This window comes from Taudactylus pleione, unplaced genomic scaffold (genome assembly GCF_031769625.1).
Source record: "Taudactylus pleione unplaced genomic scaffold, aTauple2 ptg000502l, whole genome shotgun sequence".
Lineage (NCBI taxonomy): Eukaryota > Metazoa > Chordata > Amphibia > Anura > Myobatrachidae > Taudactylus > Taudactylus pleione.
The window spans coordinates 1840426-1854737 of NW_028284904.1; the positions used below are offsets into that span (position 1 = coordinate 1840426).

Sequence of the window (14312 nt, forward strand, 5' to 3'; positions counted from 1 at the left end):
ACACCTCCCTCTGTGTACTGTCATGTTACTTACACCTCCCTCTGTGTACTGTCATGTTACTTACACCTCTCTCTGTGTACAGTCATGTTACTTACACCTCCCTCTGTGTACTGTCATGTTACTTACACCTCCCTCTGTGTACTGTCATGTTATTTACACCTCCCTCTGTGTACTGTCATGTTACCTACACCTCCCTCTGTGTACTGTCATGTTGTTCACACCTCCCTCTGTGTACTGTCATGTTACTTACACCTCGCTCTGTGTACTGTCATGTTGTTTACACCTCCCTCTGTGTACTGTCATGTTGTTTACACCTCCCTCTGTGTACTGTCATGTTATTTACACCTCCCTCTGTGTACTGTCATGTTACTTACACCTCGCTATGTGTACTTTCATGTTGTGTACACCTCCCTCTGTGTACTGTCATGTTATGTACACCTCCCTCTGTGTACTGTCATGTTACTTACACCTCCCCCTGTGTACTGTCATGTTACTTACACCTCCCTCTGTGTACTGTCATGTTAATTACACCTCCCTCTGTGTACTGTCATGTTATTTACTGTATACTGTCATGTTACTTACACCTCCCTCTGTGAACCATCATGTTACTTACACCTCCCTCTGTGTACTGTCATGTTATTTACACCTCCCTCTGTGTACTGTCATGTTATTTACACCTCCCTCTGTGTACTGTCATGTTATTTACACCGCCCCCTGTGTATTGTCATGTTACTTACACCTCCCTCTGTGTACTGTCATGTTGTGTACACCTCGCTCTGTGTACTGTCATGTTACTTACACCTCCCCCTGTGTACTGTCATGTTACTTACACCTCCCTCTGTGTACTGTCATATTACTTACACCTCCCTCTGTGTACTGTCATGTTATTTACTGTATACTGTCATGTTACTTACACCTCCCTCTGTGTACCATCATGTTACTTACACCTCCCTCTGTGTACTGTCATGTTACTTACACCTCCCTCTGTGTAGTGTCATGTTACTTACACCTCCCTCTGTGTACTGTCATGTTACTTACACCTCTCTCTGTGTACAGTCATGTTACTTGCACCTCCCTCTGTGTACTGTCATGTTACTTACACCTCCCTCTGTGTACTGTCATGTTATTTACACCTCCCTCTGTGTACTGTCATGTTACCTACACCTCCCTCTGTGTACTGTCATGTTGTTCACACCTCCCTCTGTGTACTGTCATGTTACTTACACCTCCCTCTGTGTACTGTCATGTTACTTACACCTCCCTCTGTGTACTGTCATGTTATTTAAATCTCCCTCTGTGTACTGTCATCTTATTTACACCTATCTGTGTACTGTCATGTTGTTTACACCTCCCTCTGTGTACTGTCATGTTACTTACACCTCCCTCTGTGTACTGTCATGTTACTTACACCTCCCTCTGTGTACTGTCATGTTACTTACACCTCCCTCTGTGTACTCTCATGTTACTTACACCTCACTCTGTGTACTGTCATGTTACTTACACCTCGCTCTGTGTACTGTCATGTTGTTTACACCTCCCTCTGTGTACTGTCATGTTATTTACACCTCCCTCTGTGTACTGTCATGTTGTTTACACCTCCCTCTGTGTACTGTCATGTTATTTACACCTCCCTCTGTGTACTGTCATGTTACTTACACCTCGCTATGTGTACTTTCATGTTGTGTACACCTCCCTCTGTGTACTGTCATGTTATTTACACCTCCCTCTGTGTACTGTCATGTTACTTACACCTCCCCCTGTGTACTGTCATGTTACTTACACCTCCCTCTGTGTACTGTCATGTTATTTACTGTATACTGTCATGTTACTTACACCTCCCTCTGTGTACCATCATGTTACTTACACCTCCCTCTGTGTACTGTCATGTTATTTACACCTCCCTCTGTGTACTGTCATGTTATTTACACCTCCCTCTGTGTACTGTCATGTTATTTACACCGCCCCCTGTGTATTGTCATGTTACTTACACCTCCCTCTGTGTACTGTCATGTAGTGTACACCTCGCTCTGTGTACTGTCATGTTACTTACACCTCCCCCTGTGTACTGTCATGTTACTTACACCTCCCTCTGTGTACTGTCATATTACTTACACCTCCCTCTGGGTACTATCATGTTATTTACTGTATACTGTCATGTTACTTACACCTCCCTCTGTGTACCATCATGTTACTTACACCTCCCTCTGTGTACTGTCATGTTACTTACACCTCCCTCTGTGTACTGTCATGTTACTTACACCTCTCTCTGTGTACAGTCATGTTACTTACACCTCCCTCTGTGTACTGTCATGTTACTTACACCTCCCTCTGTGTACTGTCATGTTATTTACACCTCCCTCTGTGTACTGTCATGTTACCTACACCTCCCTCTGTGTACTGTCATGTTGTTCACACCTGCCTCTGTGTACTGTCATGTTACTTACACCTCGCTCTGTGTACTGTCATGTTGTTTACACCTCCCTCTGTGTACTGTCATGTTGTTTACACCTCCCTCTGTGTACTGTCATGTTATTTACACCTCCCTCTGTGTACTGTCATGTTACTTACACCTCGCTATGTGTACTTTCATGTTGTGTACACCTCCCTCTGTGTACTGTCATGTTATGTACACCTCCCTCTGTGTACTGTCATGTTACTTACACCTCCCCCTGTGTACTGTCATGTTACTTACACCTCCCTCTGTGTACTGTCATGTTAATTACACCTCCCTCTGTGTACTGTCATGTTATTTACTGTATACTGTCATGTTACTTACACCTCCCTCTGTGAACCATCATGTTACTTACACCTCCCTCTGTGTACTGTCATGTTATTTACACCTCCCTCTGTGTACTGTCATGTTATTTACACCTCCCTCTGTGTACTGTCATGTTATTTACACCGCCCCCTGTGTATTGTCATGTTACTTACACCTCCCTCTGTGTACTGTCATGTTGTGTACACCTCGCTCTGTGTACTGTCATGTTACTTACACCTCCCCCTGTGTACTGTCATGTTACTTACACCTCCCTCTGTGTACTGTCATATTACTTACACCTCCCTCTGTGTACTGTCATGTTATTTACTGTATACTGTCATGTTACTTACACCTCCCTCTGTGTACCATCATGTTACTTACACCTCCCTCTGTGTACTGTCATGTTACTTACACCTCCCTCTGTGTAGTGTCATGTTACTTACACCTCCCTCTGTGTACTGTCATGTTACTTACACCTCTCTCTGTGTACAGTCATGTTACTTGCACCTCCCTCTGTGTACTGTCATGTTACTTACACCTCCCTCTGTGTACTGTCATGTTATTTACACCTCCCTCTGTGTACTGTCATGTTACCTACACCTCCCTCTGTGTACTGTCATGTTGTTCACACCTCCCTCTGTGTACTGTCATGTTACTTACACCTCCCTCTGTGTACTGTCATGTTACTTACACCTCCCTCTGTGTACTGTCATGTTATTTAAATCTCCCTCTGTGTACTGTCATCTTATTTACACCTATCTGTGTACTGTCATGTTGTTTACACCTCCCTCTGTGTACTGTCATGTTACTTACACCTCCCTCTGTGTACTGTCATGTTACTTACACCTCCCTCTGTGTACTGTCATGTTACTTACACCTCCCTCTGTGTACTCTCATGTTACTTACACCTCACTCTGTGTACTGTCATGTTACTTACACCTCGCTCTGTGTACTGTCATGTTACTTACACCTCCCTCTGTGTACTGTCATGTTACTTACACCTCCCTCTGTGTACTGTCATGTTACTTACACCTCCCTCTGTGTACTGTCATGTTACTTACACCTCCCTCTGTGTACTGTCATGTTATTTAAATCTCCCTCTGTGTACTGTCATCTTATTTACACCTATCTGTGTACTGTCATGTTACTTACACCTCCCCCTGTGTACTGTCATGTTACTTACACCTCCCTCTGTGTACTGTCATGTTAATTACACCTCCCTCTGTGTACTGTCATGTTACTTACACCTCCCTCTGTGTACTGTCATGTTACTTACACCTCCCTCTGTGTACTGTCATGTTATTTACACCTCCCTCTGTGTACTGTCATGTTATTTACACCTATCTGTGTACTGTCATGTTGTTTACACCTCCCTCTGTGTACTGTCATGTTACTTACACCTCCCTCTGTGTACTGTCATGTTACTTACACCTCCCTCTGTGTACTGTCATGTTACTTACACCTCCCTCTGTGTACTCTCATGTTACTTACACCTCGCTCTGTCCCTCTGTGTACTGTCATGTTATTTACACCTCCCTCTGTGTACTGTCATGTTATTTACACCTATCTGTGTACTGTCATGTTGTTTACACCTCCCTCTGTGTACTGTCATGTTACTTACACCTCCCTCTGTGTACTGTCATGTTACTTACACCTCCCTCTGTGTACTGTCATGTTACTTACACCTCCCTCTGTGTACTCTCATGTTACTTACACCTCGCTCTGTCCCTCTGTGTACTGTCATGTTATTTACACCTCCCTCTGTGTACTGTCATGTTATTTACACCTATCTGTGTACTGTCATGTTGTTTACACCTCCCTCTGTGTACTGTCATGTTACTTACACCTCCCTCTGTGTACTGTCATGTTACTTACACCTCCCTCTGTGTACTGTCATGTTACTTACACCTCCCTCTGTGTACTCTCATGTTACTTACGTCTCGCTCTGTGTACTCTCATGTTACTTACGCCTCCCCCTGTGTACTGTCATGTTACTTACGCCTCCCTCTGTGTACTGTCATGTTATTTACGCCTCCCTCTGTGTACTGTCATATTACTTACGCCTCGCTCTGTGTACTGTCATGTTACTTACGCCTCCCTCTGTGTACTGTCATGTTATTTACACCTCCCTCTGTGTACTGTCATGTTACCTACACCTCCCTCTGTGTACTGTCATGTTGTTCACACCTCCCTCTGTGTACTGTCATGTTACTTACACCTCCCTCTGTGTACTGTCATGTTGTTTACACCTCCCTCTGTGTACTGTCATGTTGTTTACACCTCCCTCTGTGTACTGTCATGTTATTTACACCTCCCTCTGTGTACTGTCATGTTACTTACACCTCGCTATGTGTACTTTCATGTTGTGTACACCTCCCTCTGTGTACTGTCATGTTATTTACACCTCCCTCTGTGTACTGTCATGTTACTTACACCTCCCCCTGTGTACTGTCATGTTACTTACACCTCCCTCTGTGTACTGTCATGTTATTTACTGTATACTGTCATGTTACTTACACCTCCCTCTGTGTACCATCATGTTACTTACACCTCCCTCTGTGTACTGTCATGTTATTTACACCTCCCTCTGTGTACTGTCATGTTATTTACACCTCCCTCTGTGTACTGTCATGTTATTTACACCGCCCCCTGTGTATTGTCATGTTACTTACACCTCCCTCTGTGTACTGTCATGTTGTGTACACCTCCCCCTGTGTACTGTCATGTTACTTACACCTCCCCCTGTGTACTGTCATGTTACTTACACCTCCCTCTGTGTACTGTCATATTACTTACACCTCCCTCTGTGTACTGTCATGTTATTTACTGTATACTGTCATGTTACTTACACCTCCCTCTGTGAACCATCATGTTACTTACACCTCCCTCTGTGTACTGTCATGTTACTTACACCTCCCTCTGTGTACTGTCATGTTACTTACACCTCCCTCTGTGTACTGTCATGTTACTTACACCTCTCTCTGTGTACAGTCATGTTACTTACACCTCCCTCTGTGTACTGTCATGTTACTTACACCTCCCTCTGTGTACTGTCATGTTATTTACTCCTCCCTCTGTGTACTGTCATGTTACCTACACCTCCCTCTGTGTACTGTCATGTTGTTCACACCTCCCTCTGTGTACTGTCATGTTACTTACACCTCGCTCTGTGTACTGTCATGTTGTTTACACCTCCCTCTGTGTACTGTCATGTTGTTTACACCTCCCTCTGTGTACTGTCATGTTATTTACACCTCCCTCTGTGTACTGTCATGTTACTTACACCTCGCTATGTGTACTTTCATGTTGTGTACACCTCCCTCTGTGTACTGTCATGTTATTTACACCTCCCTCTGTGTACTGTCATGTTACTTACACCTCCCCCTGTGTACTGTCATGTTACTTACACCTCCCTCTGTGTACTGTCATGTTAATTACACCTCCCTCTGTGTACTGTCATGTTATTTACTGTATACTGTCATGTTACTTACACCTCCCTCTGTGTACCATCATGTTACTTACACCTCCCTCTGTGTACTGTCATGTTATTTACACCTCCCTCTGTGTACTGTCATGTTATTTACACCGCCCCCTGTGTATTGTCATGTTACTTACACCTCCCTCTGTGTACTGTCATGTTGTGTACACATCGCTCTGTGTACTGTCATGTTACTTACACCTCCCCCTGTGTACTGTCATGTTACTTACACCTCCCTCTGTGTACTGTCATATTACTTACACCTCCCTCTGTGTACTGTCATGTTATTTACTGTATACTGTCATGTTACTTACACCTCCGTCTGTGTACCATCATGTTACTTACACCTCCCTCTGTGTACTGTCATGTTACTTACACCTCCCTCTGTGTACTGTGATGTTACTTACACCTCCCTCTGTGTACTGTGATGTTACTTACACCTCTCTCTGTGTACAGTCATGTTACTTACACCTCCCTCTGTGTACTGTCATGTTACTTACACCTCCCTCTGTGTACTGTCATGTTACTTACACCTCCCTCTGTGTACTGTCATGTTACTTACACCTCCCTCTGTGTACTGTCATGTTATTTACACCTCCCTCTGTGTACTGTCATGTTATTTACACCTCCCTCTGTGTACTGTCATGTTATTTACACCGCCCCCTGTGTATTGTCATGTTACTTACACCTCCCTCTGTGTACTGTCATGTTGTGTACACCTCGCTCTGTGTACTGTCATGTTACTTACACCTCCCTCTGTGTACTGTCATGTTACTTACACCTCCCCCTGTGTACTGTCATGTTACTTACACCTCCCTCTGTGTACTGTCATATTACTTACACCTCCCTCTGTGTACTGTCATGTTATTTACTGTATACTGTCATGTTACTTACACCTCCCTCTGTGTACCATCATGTTACTTACACCTCCCTCTGTGTACTGTCATGTTACTTACACCTTCCTCTGTGTACTGTCATGTTACTTACACCTCCCTCTGTGTACTGTCATGTTACTTACACCTCTCTCTGTGTACTGTCATGTTATTTACTGTATACTGTCATGTTACTTACACCTCCCTCTGTGTACCATCATGTTACTTACACCTCCCTCTGTGTACTGTCATGTTACTTACACCTCCCTCTGTGTACTGTCATGTTACTTACACCTCCCTCTGTGTATTGTAATGTTACTTACACCTCTCTCTGTGTACAGTCATGTTACTTACACCTCCCTCTGTGTACTGTCATGTTACTTACACCTCCCTCTGTGTACTGTCATGTTATTTACACCTCCCTCTGTGTACTGTCTTGTTATTTACACCTATCTGTGTACTGTCATGTTGTTTACACCTCCCTCTGTGTACTGTCATGTTGTTTACACCTCCCTCTGTGTACTGTCATGTTACTTACTCCTCCCTCTGTGTACTGTCATGTTATTTACACCTCCCTCTGTGTACTGTCATGTTACTTACACCTCCCTCTGTGTACTGTCATCTTATTTACACCTATCTGTGTACTGTCATGTTGTTTACACCTCCCTCTGTGTACTGTCATGTTACTTACACCTCCCTCTGTGTACTCTCATGTTACTTACACCTCACTCTGTGTACTGTCATGTTACTTACACCTCGCTCTGTGTACTGTCATGTTACTTACACCTCCCTCTGTGTACTGTCATGTTACTTACACCTCCCACTGTGTACTGTCATGTTACTTACACCTCCCTCTGTGTACTGTCATGTTACTTACACCTCCCTCTGTGTACTGTCATGTTACTTACACCTCCCTCTGTGTACTGTCATGTTACTTACACCTCGCTCTGTGTAGTGTCATGTTACTTACACCTCCCTCTGTGTACTGTCATGTTACTTACACCTCCCTCTGTGTACTGTCATGTTGTTTCCACCTCCCTCTGTGTACTGTCATGTTACTTACACCTCGCTCTGTGTACTGTCATGTTGTGTACACCTCGCTCTGTGTACTGTCATGTTACTTACACCTCCCCCTGTGTACTGTCATGTTACTTACACCTCCCCCTGTGTACTGTCATGTTACTTACACCTCCCTCTGTGTACTGTCATGTTACTTTCACCTCCCTCTGTGTACTGTCATGTTACTTACACCTCCCTCTGTGTACTGTCATGTTACTTACACCTCGCTCTGTGTAGTGTCATGTTACTTACACCTCCCTCTGTGTACTGTCATGTTACTTACACCTCCCTCTGTGTACTGTCATGTTGTTTCCACCTCCCTCTGTGTACTGTCATGTTACTTACACCTCGCTCTGTGTACTGTCATGTTGTGTACACCTCGCTCTGTGTACTGTCATGTTACTTACACCTCCCCCTGTGTACTGTCATGTTACTTACACCTCCCCCTGTGTACTGTCATGTTACTTACACCTCCCTCTGTGTACTGTCATGTTACTTACACCTCCGTCTGTGTACTGTCATGTTACTTACACCTCCCTCTGTGTACTGTCATGTTACTTACACCTCCCTCTGTGTACTGTCATGTTATTTACACCTCCCTCTGTGTACTGTCATGTTATTTACACCTATCTGTGTACTGTCATGTTGTTTACACCTCCCTCTGTGTACTGTCATGTTACTTACACCTCCCTCTGTGTACTGTCATGTTACTTACACCTCCCTCTGTGTACTGTCATGTTACTTACACCTCCCTCTGTGTACTCTCATGTTACTTACACCTCGCTCTGTCCCTCTGTGTACTGTCATGTTATTTACACCTCCCTCTGTGTACTGTCATGTTATTTACACCTATCTGTGTACTGTCATGTTGTTTACACCTCCCTCTGTGTACTGTCATGTTACTTACACCTCCCTCTATGTACTGTCATGTTACTTACACCTCCCTCTGTGTACTGTCATGTTACTTACACCACCCTCTGTGTACTCTCATGTTACTTACGCCTCGCTCTGTGTACTGTCATGTTACTTACGCCTCCCCCTGTGTACTGTCATGTTACTTACGCCTCCCTCTGTGTACTGTCATGTTACTTACGCCTCCCTCTGTGTACTGTCATGCTACTTACGCCTCCCTCTGTGTACTGTCATGTTATTTACGCCTCCCTCTGTGTACTGTCATGTTACTTACGCCTCGCTCTGTGTACTGTCATGTTACTTACGCCTCCCTCTGTGTACTGTCATGTTATTTACACCTCCCTCTGTGTACTGTCATGTTACTTACACCTCCCTCTGTGTACTGTCATGTTGTTCACACCTCCCTCTGTGTACTATCATGTTACTTACACCTCGCTCTGTGTACTGTCATGTTGTTTCCACCTCCCTCTGTGTACTGTCATGTTGTTTCCACCTCCCTCTGTGTACTGTCATGTTATTTACACCTCCCTCTGTGTACTGTCATGTTACTTACACCTCGCTCTGTGTACTGTCATGTTGTGTACACCTCGCTCTGTGTACTGTCATGTTATTTACACCTCCCCCTGTGTACTGTCATGTTACTTACACCTCCCTCTGTGTACTGTCATGTTACTTACACCTCCCTCTGTGTACTGTCATGTTACTTACACCTCCCTCTGTGTACTGTCATGTTATTTACTGTATACTGTCATGTTACTTACACCTCCCTCTGTGTACTGTCATGTTACTTACACCTCCCTCTGTGTACTGTCATGTTACTTACACCTCCCTCTGTGTACTGTCATGTTATTTACACCTCCCTCTGTGTACTGTCATGTTACTTACACCTCGCTCTGTGTACTGTTATGTTACTTACACCTCCCTCTGTGTACTGTCCTGTTATTTACACCTCCCTCTGTGTACTGTCCTGTTATTTACACCTCCCCCTGTGTACTGTCATGTTACTTACACCTCGCTCTGTGTACTGTCATGTTATTTACACCTCCCTCTGTGTACTGTCATGTTATTTACACCTCCCTCTGTGTACTGTCCTGTTATTTACACCTCCCCCTGTGTACTGTCATGTTACTTACACCTCGCTCTGTGTACTGTCATGTTACTTACACCTCCCTCTGTGTACCGTCATGTTACTTACACCTCGCTCTGTGTACCGTCATGTTACTTACTCCTCCCTCTGTGTACCGTCATGTTATTTACACCTCCCTCTGTGTACCGTCATGTTATTTACACCTCCCTCTGTGTACCGTCATGTTGTTTACACCTCCCTCTGTGTACCGTCATGTTGTTTACACCTCCCTCTGTGTACCGTCATGTTGTTTACACCTCCCTCTGTGTACCGTCATGTTGTTTACATCTCCCTCTGTGTACCGTCATGTTGTTTACACCTCCCTCTGTGTACCGTCATGTTACTTACACCTCCCCCTGTGTACTGTCATGTTACTTACACCTCCCTCTGTGTACTGTCATGTTATTTACACCTCCCTCTGTGTACTGTCATGTTATTTACACCTCCCCCTGTGTACTGTCATGTTACTTACACCTCGCTCTGTGTACTGTCATGTTACTTACACCTCCCTCTGTGTACTGTCCTGTTATTTACACCTCCCTCTGTGTACTGTCCTGTTATTTACACCTCCCCCTGTGTACTGTCATGTTACTTACACCTCGCTCTGTGTACTGTCATGTTACTTACACCTCCCTCTGTGTACTGTCCTGTTATTTACACCTCCCTCTGTGTACTGTCCTGTTATTTACACCTCCCCCTGTGTACTGTCATGTTACTTACACCTCGCTCTGTGTACTGTCATGTTACTTACACCTCCCTCTGTGTACTGTCATGTTACTTACACCTCACTCTGTGTACTGTCATGTTACTTACACCTCCCTCTGTGTACTCTCATGTTATTTACACCTCCCTCTGTGTACTGTCATGTTATTTACACCTCCCTCTGTGTACTGTCATGTTATTTACACCTCCCTCTGTGTACTGTCATGTTATTTACACCTCCCTCTGTGTACAGTCATGTTATTTACACCTCCCTCTGTGTACTGTCATGTTATTTACACCTCTGTGTACTGTCATGTTACTTACACCTCCCTCTGTGTACTGTCATGTTACTTACACCTCCCCCTGTGTACTGTCATGTTACTTACACCTCCCTCTGTGTACTGTCATTTTACTTACACCTCCCTCTGTGTACTGTCATGTTACTTATACCTCCCTCTGTGTACTGTCATGTTATTTACACCTCCCTCTGTGTACTGTCATGTTACTTACACCTCGCTCTGTGTACTGTTATGTTACTTACACCTCCCTCTGTGTACTGTCATGTTATTTACACCTCCCTCTGTGTACTGTCCTGTTATTTACACCTCCCCCTGTGTACTGTCATGTTACTTACACCTCGCTCTGTGTACTGTCATGTTACTTACACCTCCCTCTGTGTACTGTCATGTTATTTACAGCTCGCTCTGTGTACTGTCATGTTACTTACTCCTCCCTCTGTGTACTGTCATGTTATTTACACCTCCCTCTGTGTACCGTCATGTTATTTACACCTCCCTCTGTGTACCGTCATGTTGTTTACACCTCCCTCTGTGTACCGTCATGTTATTTACACCTCCCTCTGTGTACCGTCATGTTATTTACATCTCCCTCTGTGTACTGTCATGTTATTTACACCTCCCTCTGTGTACCGTCATGTTACTTACACCTCCCCCTGTGTACTGTCATGTTACTTACACCTCCCTCTGTGTACTGTCATGTTATTTACACCTCCCTCTGTGTACTGTCATGTTATTTACACCTCCCCCTGTGTACTGTCATGTTACTTACACCTCGCTCTGTGTACTGTCATGTTACTTACACCTCCCTCTGTGTACTGTCCTGTTATTTACACCTCCCTCTGTGTACTGTCCTGTTATTTACACCTCCCCCTGTGTACTGTCATGTTACTTACACCTCGCTCTGTGTACTGTCATGTTACTTACACCTCCCTCTGTGTACTGTCATGTTACTTACACCTCACTCTGTGTACTGTCATGTTACTTACACCTCCCTCTGTGTACTGTCATGTTATTTACACCTCCCTCTGTGTACTGTCATGTTATTTACACCTCCCTCTGTGTACTGTCATGTTATTTACACCTCCCTCTGTGTACTGTCATGTTATTTACACCTCCCTCTGTGTACAGTCATGTTATTTACACCTCCCTCTGTGTACTGTCATGTTATTTACACCTCTGTGTACTGTCATGTTACTTACACCTCCCTCTGTGTACTGTCATGTTACTTACACCTCCCCCTGTGTACTGTCATGTTACTTACACCTCCCCCTGTGTACTGTCATGTTACTTACACCTCCCTCTGTGTACTGTCATTTTACTTACACCTCCCTCTGTGTACTGTCATGTTACTTACACCTCCCTCTGTGTACTGTCATGTTATTTACACCTCCCTCTGTGTACTGTCATGTTACTTACACCTCCCTCTGTGTACTGTCATGTTACTTACACCTCCCCCTGTTTACTGTCATGTTATTTACACCTCCCTCTGTGTACTGTCATGTTGTTTATACCTCCCTTTGTGTATTACTTACACATCACTGTTTCAAGACTTATGCTGGGTACACACTGGCAGATATATTGGCAATATATCTTGTGTGCGTTGGCCAGTGTATACCAGTGAAATCTTGGTCTGTGAACAACGTCGTTCACAGACATACTGTATCGCGTTGGCTGTGCTGCACAGCCGATGGCAGATATATCTGCACATCGTGTTGTGTGTACGGGCGGAAAGTGTGATGGTTGTTCAGTGTTTATGAACAACCATCATCTGCAGATATATCTGTTAGGTGTGTACCCAGCTTTAGTTCAGAGGATAGTCGCTTCCTCAGAGGCGGGGGCTCGAGTGCAGTCTACTGCACATGCACAAATCTCCAGAAAAATGGCGGGAGTGCCATTTTACTGCTGATTTCTTTACTGCACAAGGAAATGGCGCTGGTGGCTGCTAGGTAACTATAGTGAATGGGTGCAAGAAGAGCAGCGTGGGCCCCTGTGCACCGCACACCCTGCTCCCATTATAGAGACGCTCCTGGTTCAGAGGATAACATTATGCACAAATTAATTTTTCGCTGACTGATATAATTTCACTTTTTAGATGTCTTTTAGGGGCTAAATATGCAATTGAGTCTGAAATTGTCTATTTTGCAGCGATAACCCTTTCCTATTTTTAACTATTGGTTAGATACACTTTCTACTAGAGTGTATCTAATTAGTACTTATGACTAACATTGTACGCCTTCTATGGGTCGGGTACATGTAGCCCTCTGTCTTCAGCCACTTCTGGTATATATGTTTCTCATAATACATCATCCATTTGCATGTACATTAGTGCAATTTAACATGACTTTTTTTTTTCTTAGAAAGTGCAGCAATTTGTAGACTCAGATGGTGTTGGCTGCAGAGAGGAACATTTTAGGCTACTGGTAGGAGTATCTGGGTCACATTGGGTACGATTCTTGCTGAATATGGGACGTACGTAGCTATGCACCAGAATGCAAAATATATAGCATCTGTAGGGCTGATCGCAGATTCCTAATGGTCGTGAATCTGTGCATGCGCCGGACCAGTACTGCACATGTGCAGTACACGTCTGCGTGATTGACAGTCTGCTGCCGTTTCTGAGCGGGGAGAGGGCGGCGATGGCCTCCATTTCTCAAAACTAAGGTGAAACGCCGCTGTTGGGGGAGGGAAGAGGCCAGGATCTCCGGCTGATGGATCTTTTTTGGCCTCTTTTCCTGAACTACGATGGCTGGCCTGTGTGACCCTGCGGTCTCTCAGCTGGCTGAGGATCACGTCGATGATCCTATGCTGGGTCCATGGACGCAGATTAGATCATTAATGCATGCAGGAGGTATGAAAAGCTTGTGTGCGGCTTTACAATTCCGTCCTGTGCTGAATCAGGCCCTGTGTGTTCAAATATCCCCTCTATTACAGTACTTTCCCTTATAAGCTTTCTTTGTCACCGATATCTATGAAGTTACCTATCTAACCTTTAATTGTCTGCTCTCTCTCTTTATAGGTCAGTTTACCTGCGCAATGATTGCCTACATTTGTTGGTCAGTGGTAAATTCAGTGTCATCATTTTCATTTTGGCATTCATTATTATTAC

At 44.3% G+C, this 14312-nt stretch overlaps 1 protein-coding gene across 1 annotated transcript in view; it reads right to left on the reverse strand.

The window, feature by feature from the left end:
- Positions 1-14312, reverse strand: part of LOC148501785 (uncharacterized) — a 199811-nt gene that overhangs the window by 178067 nt on the left and 7432 nt on the right. The window lies entirely within an intron of this gene.